The 6,630-nt window shown below is 36.8% G+C and overlaps 1 long non-coding RNA gene across 1 annotated transcript; it reads left to right on the plus strand.

Moving 5' to 3' along the window:
• The first annotated feature begins 2,169 nt into the window (after positions 1-2,169).
• LOC139190253 (uncharacterized) lies at positions 2,170-4,533 on the plus strand. Its single transcript, XR_011574345.1, has 5 exons — positions 2,170-2,346; positions 2,430-2,589; positions 2,695-2,763; positions 3,463-3,521; positions 4,419-4,533. It is a non-coding gene; the product is annotated as an uncharacterized lncRNA (long non-coding RNA).
• Positions 4,534-6,630: the final 2,097 nt, after the last annotated feature.

The following is a 6,630-nucleotide window of genomic DNA, read 5'->3' on the forward strand; positions in this document are numbered from 1 at the left end:
CACGAACGTCTAACTAGAACCTGGAGGGGCACAAAACAGAAAGCGTGAGTGGGCAAAAACAAAGTTTTTTGAAACCATTACCCTTTCCAAAAATAATAACCCCTCACCGTAAAACCCGTATAATTTCTCAGAAAATAATAATACATACGTATATAGAAATCAGGCTTGAGAGCAATGAAAACCAAAGTAAGTGCTATGTCAAGTATCTCAGTAATAAATATGTAAGCCAGGTGATGTGAATCAATATAAAATGATGTGTTAGCCAGAGTCACCTAACGTGACCTGTACGGTTGAACCTATAGCTCATAACCAATTCGCGCACACGAGTCAGAACCACCTAATGTGGTTTGTACGACAAGCTAAGTGTAAATAAGTACGCTCAAGTGTTACGATCATGTGAAGGCTGTGTGATAAATAACAGGTCACCTATGAGTCGGAACCACCTAGTGTGGTTTGTACAACAAGCTGGCACCAAACTTGGATCCAAGGTGAGCGTGCGGTGCGAAAGGTGAACGATCACATGAAGGTTGTGCCCTGGCCTCGGGCATGAGCACTAACACCGGGGTGCAGGATAATGAGCTATATTTGCATCTACTTATAACTATACACAAAGCAACCACTATCATAATACAATACTCACCTGAAGTTTACCTGGGCCTTCACAGCGTCATACAATATTATGCATACCCATACTAATGCATATACTAAAATGAAATGCAAGCAGGACATGGCACTTAAAAATATAATTCCATTTAAATCAGTTTCTGGGCAAATGTAAAACATATATACGTATATATAGAAAACCAAAAGGCCACTCACTGGTATGTAGCAGGATCGTAACCCCCGAGTCTCGCCTGGCTACGCTTGTCGAATGTTTCACCTATATGCGAAACAACTAATTTAACGTTAATTTGAAAGTACATAACCAAAACCATGTAATAACTTCTCATACGTTGTTCAATTGGGGTGTTTGAATATACCATTGTGACCTACTCAACACCATGAGCATCCCCATATTTTTAGAAATTTTTTTTGATATCTTATGCGCTGGCCACTCGCAGGCATGTGCCTGACACGTTGGACGGAAACCCTAATGGCCTTAGGGGATATTCCGTTACATAGAAACATATTCCATTAGATTTACCTGACGCCATTAGTATATTCCATCAAAGTTGATGGAATATTCTCTATCTTCTCCGGTTGTCTTCGCTAGAGCCGCTGCCAGCCGCCGTCTGTTACGGCAGAAACTGGAAAATCTTAAAACCTTAATATCTCCCTCAATTCTCAATCAAAATTCACGGATTTTATATAGATTTGAAGCTCTCAACAAGGAGAACATAATCTTACCTATTTGAAGTCCTAAAACCGATAGAAAACGATCGTAAAAATTCTTGGTAAAACCGGCTAACTCTGCAATTCCACAATCGTGCTTATTCCGACACCCAAACTTCTCCAAAACTAGTCTAAAATGCTACAGAAGTTGAGCAAGTACCTTAGTAAGCCTTAAAACCGAGTGAATCAGCCACGATCACGTCGAAGCTATTTTAGCTCTTCGCCAGAGGTTTTGAATTCCGGGGTTTTCGAGATCAACTCACTTAACAAATGGTACCACAAGATTCTAGAGCTTGAGAGAAGTATGATTATAGAAACCTTGAGTTCGATCTATGAAGTTTGATGGTGTTTGAAAGTTGGAGGGCTCGAGTCATACGGACGAGAAAGAGAGAGTTTGAGAAGAAAGGAGAGGGTGAGGGTTGTACGTGTGTGTGTGTGTGGTCATGGGTTGGCCAATTTAAAATGTTCTCAAGCCCTAATTGGGCTATAGAATTTAGGGCTTAAACAAACAAGTCCAACTAGAAATAAAACCAACCCAATTTCACTTATTCATCTGTAACATTTTCGTTACGAACCCGTTTCGGCCCTAACTCGCATCAACACTGTCACAGCCCGTTCCAAAATATTACATTCGTGGCTGTGAATGGACGAAATTGCCCTTAAGAAATACTAAGTATGTGAAGCTCAAGTTGATAATTATCTAGGTTCCTAAGTTTTGAAAATAAAATGGAATTTAATAAGGATGAAACTTAGATTTTTAGGTTAAAATTTTGTGGTTTGGAGTTGGGGATTGGAAAAGGACCACATGGGATCCCCACACCCCTCAATCCTCTCCCTATTTTCTGCATACTGTCTCTCTCTCTCCTCCCTCACGAATCTCTCTCTCTCTCTGTCACTCTTCTTCTCCGTTCGAACAAACCAACCACAAAACAACCTTAAACTTCCTCCAACGACGGAGTTAAGACTACCATTGCAACCCTGAGGACTTCACGATCACGTAGGTACCATTTTCAGGTAAGTTTCATTTCGAAAAACCCTAGTTCTAAAGACCCCGTGAATGTGTACTGTTCATGATCTTTGAAGTGGTTACGATTTAGGCTAAAACAAGATCACTGCGAGCTTAGTGAGGTCCCAAGGAAGCTCGGAGTGCTTCGTTGGAAGTTTTTGGACGTAAGAACACGGAGATCGACAAGTTCAAAGTTTGGCCGGAGCTTTCGAGGCGTTTTCCGGCGAATCCCCGGCGAGTTAGGAGTCGAGGTAGGTATCAATCTCTTCTTCTCGTCAAGTACTACAACTTTCCTTTTTGTTTCACTCAATTTCGTTGAGTATTGAAGAAGTTATACTCATTTGAAAAATACCCAGTTTCCGGCGACCTCCGAGGCTTTCGAGGAAGTTTCCGGCCAAACCACGGCGAACTAGGTGTTGTGCAAGGTACCATTCTCTTTGTATCTTCAAGGGCTACAACTTTCGTTTTTGAATCACTTGATTTCGTTGAGAAATGACAAAGTTATGGCAATTTGAAAAACTGCCCAGAAAACGGCCGCCGGAAAAACCAGTCCGGCGACCCAAGGAAGAAGAAGGTGCTACAGTAAAAATAAAAAAATAAAAATAAAATTATTTTAAAAATATGTCGACGTCCGTGACGTCGAGTAGATCACTGTGGTATATTCATATACCTAAATTGAACACCGTATGAGAAAGTTATTGAGGATTGTTGGTTAGGTGTTCGAATAACGTTTTATAGTTTTCACATTTAGGTGAAAATGTGAATTGATGATCCGACCGTTGGATCGTCACCAAACTTTGATACATTGTAATATGTAATATTTGAGGATTATTGGAACTTACGGATTGGGAATCCGAGTTACGGATCTTCCGGAATTGGAATTGTAAGTCCATAATATAAAATGTTAACCGTCACTTAGTTTTGGAAATTGACGGAGATCCGACCGTTGGATGGTAATGAAATTTTAGGATGTTGTCCTAGAGGTATAAGGTGGACCTCTGGAAGTTATGGATTTAAAATCTGAGTGGCAGATCTTCCGGATCGAACTACGTAGTGACGTATTTTATATAAGTTATATATTCTATCGATATGAATTCTGAGGTTGGATTTGATTACTATTCTAGGCGGCGATCATCGTGACGCCTTGATGTGTGGTGCTAGGGAGTTGTTGGACGAACTCCAGGTGAGTGGGCAGTTTTGTTTTCCGTATATATATATATACTTGACGTTTCCTAGAAATTGAATTGAAATGAAAATATGTTTAAAATGAAATGCATATGAGTTATGTGGAAAAACGGGAAGTGAAATACCATGCATAGAATTGATATGAAAAGTATATAGAAATGTGAGTTGAAATGCCATGCATGAATTAATATATGATGCATATGTATGAATTGGTGCGGTGGACGCACAGGTAAGAATTGATTTATGATGCATATGTATGAAATGGTGCGGTGGACGCACAGATGAGTATTTAATTACTGTTATGATGATGATGATATATATTGAGCTCAAATCCTGCACCATGGTTTAGTGCTTATAGTATTCACCGCATCGCACGCTCGCCTTGGATCCAAGTAGATGCTAGTCGTACAGTCCACGCGGAGTGGGTACGACAGACCAGTCGCGAGAGTGTTAGTGAGATTCCGACTGGTGGGTGACCTTAGATTATGTGCACAGATGATTTATGAGAAGCACTAGAGCGTAACTTGTGTGCAGAAGGCCGGACGGGTCACAGAGGTGACTCCGGCAGAGTGAGAGTGATAGATTTTGAGCTCTAGGTTCAACCGTACAGGCTATTAGAGGGCCTCCGGTTGATTACTTTCTTGCACCTGATATGATTATTGTTGATGCATCCATACTTAACTGTTGAATTAGACATGGCATGGCATGATTGATAAAGAAAAATGTTGAGATAGTAGTTATGAAGTTTTGAGAATATATATGTATATTTATATTTTACATTTCTGGGAAAGTATACAGGTTTTACGGAGAGGGGTTACAACGTTTTGAGAAATGTTTGGATTTGGAAAAGAATTGTTTTACTGACCCACTCAATTTTGGTTTTGCGCCCCTCCAGGTTCAGGAATCACAAAGGTGTGGTGACTACGAGGAATTCGACGGTGTTCTGACAGATTGGACAAAATTAGGACTCACCTTCGGGTGTATCAACTTATAAATTGTATCTTAAAGCTTCTGTACTGTGCAAATGGTTACGTCACTCTCACGTGACGGCCAGCATGCCCTCCTTCGGGATGGGGTGTGTCAAACACACTCGTGACGTTGAATATGATTTAATTACGTTAGCTAGAAAAATAATTTAAAACTATATACATACATCCACATCACCAAGCCAATGAGGGCAAAATCGTCATTTTCACACATTCGGGGAGAAAATATATATTTATTTGGGACGGGTTGTCACATTTTACAATGAATACAATGAATACAATAAATAAATTCGATCGTCAATTTAAAATATTTACACTAGCCACTTCTCCCACCCGATACACAGTAGCCTAATGTATCAAACCTAGAAGACTACTTGTTTTAGTATTTTTTTTTTGTTCGGATATCTTGTATGTACATTTTCATATATTTTATAATTAAATACTTTTTCTTGGTTTATTAATTATTTTTTATAATTTAATTACAATATTTATTAAAAATAAAATAAAAAATATTTTTGCCCAAAAAAAAAAAGGTTTGCGTGACGAGGAAGTAACCTACGTCGCACAAACCTTTCTTTTTTTTTTTGGCAAAAATATTTTTTATTTTATTTTTAATAAATATTGTAATTAAACTCTAAGTGTTTGTTGAAAGCTCAAACGCTAAATCATACATTTAGATCCTAATAAATGAAGGAAAAAATACATTTCAATTTCTTCTTGTTGGCAGTTACAATGCAAAAAAAAAAAAAAAAAAAAAAAAACATTCAGATATCAAGTAATGGGACAAAACTTTTCGACGGTTATAAACAAAAAATCACGATTTAACGGTAGTTTTAACTCCGATTTTGATGATTTTTTATAGTTACACTCCTTGATTATATATGAATACAATGAATGAATTCGATCGTCAATTTAAAATATTTACACAAGTGAATACCACAAAATCTTATGTTACACTTAATGAAAGTATAAATAAAATCCAAGTGTTAGTTAATATATTGTTTTGATGAGATACACATTCTACGAAACTAGTTTTAATGATCCAACTGTCAAACTTGTTTTTTATATATTTTGAGATCGCATACGCCAAAAATCGCAAAAAAGAAACATTCAAAGATCAAGTAACTGGACAAAACCTTTCGACGATTATAAATGAAAAATCACGATTTACCGGTAGTTTTAACTCCGATTTTGATGTTTTTTTTATAGTTACACTCTTTGATCATATATGAATACAATGAATGAATTCGATCTTCAATTTAAAATATTTACGCAGGTGGATACCACAAAATCTTATGTTATACTTAATGAAAGTATAAATAAATTCCAAGTGTTAGTGAATATATTGTTTTGATGGGATACACATTGTACGAAACTAGTTTCAACGATCCAACTGTCAAACTTGTTTGTATATACTTCGAGATCCCATACGCCAAAAATCGCAAAAAACAAACATTCAGAGATTAAGTAATGGGAAAAAACTTTTCAACATTTATAACAAAAAATCACGATTTAATGGTAGTTTTAACTCCGATTTTGATGATTTTTTTATAGCTACACTCATTGATCCTATATGAATACAATGAACTGATTCGGTCTTCAATTTCGAATATTTAGAATAGTGGATACCACAAAATCATAAGGAATAAATAATTTAGTATTGGAACCATTCATTAAGGTCTACAAAAGGTGATTAAATTTGCCTGGTTGCAGAAATTTTATTAAACTAAACTTTTAAAAGGTCACATTATATTCGCACATCAATTTACAAAAACCATACAAAAACAGTTCTCTAAACTTCACTTCCTCATTTTGTATCATACAAAAATGGCAACGCATCTAGAAGATACATAGCATATGCAGCAAATAATTGAACCAACACATATAGTATTAGCAAAAGCTCAACGGATTTAATCGTTACTCTATTTCTTGTTGCTCTCAGTTATCTTATTGTCTACCGCTTTAGTTGCAGCTTAGAGTTTCAAGCTAGATGAAGAAGAAATCCAGAAACCTTAGTTCTCTGCAACTATATATCTGAATGTTAAATTCGCTATTCAATTTCAAAGTGATAATTAAGATTGAAGGTGCTTATCTTGAAGATGGAAAGAGCCTAAGCAACTA

Source organism: Malus domestica, chromosome 12 (genome assembly GCF_042453785.1).
Source record: "Malus domestica chromosome 12, GDT2T_hap1".
In the NCBI taxonomy this organism is placed as follows: Eukaryota; Viridiplantae; Streptophyta; class Magnoliopsida; order Rosales; family Rosaceae; genus Malus; species Malus domestica.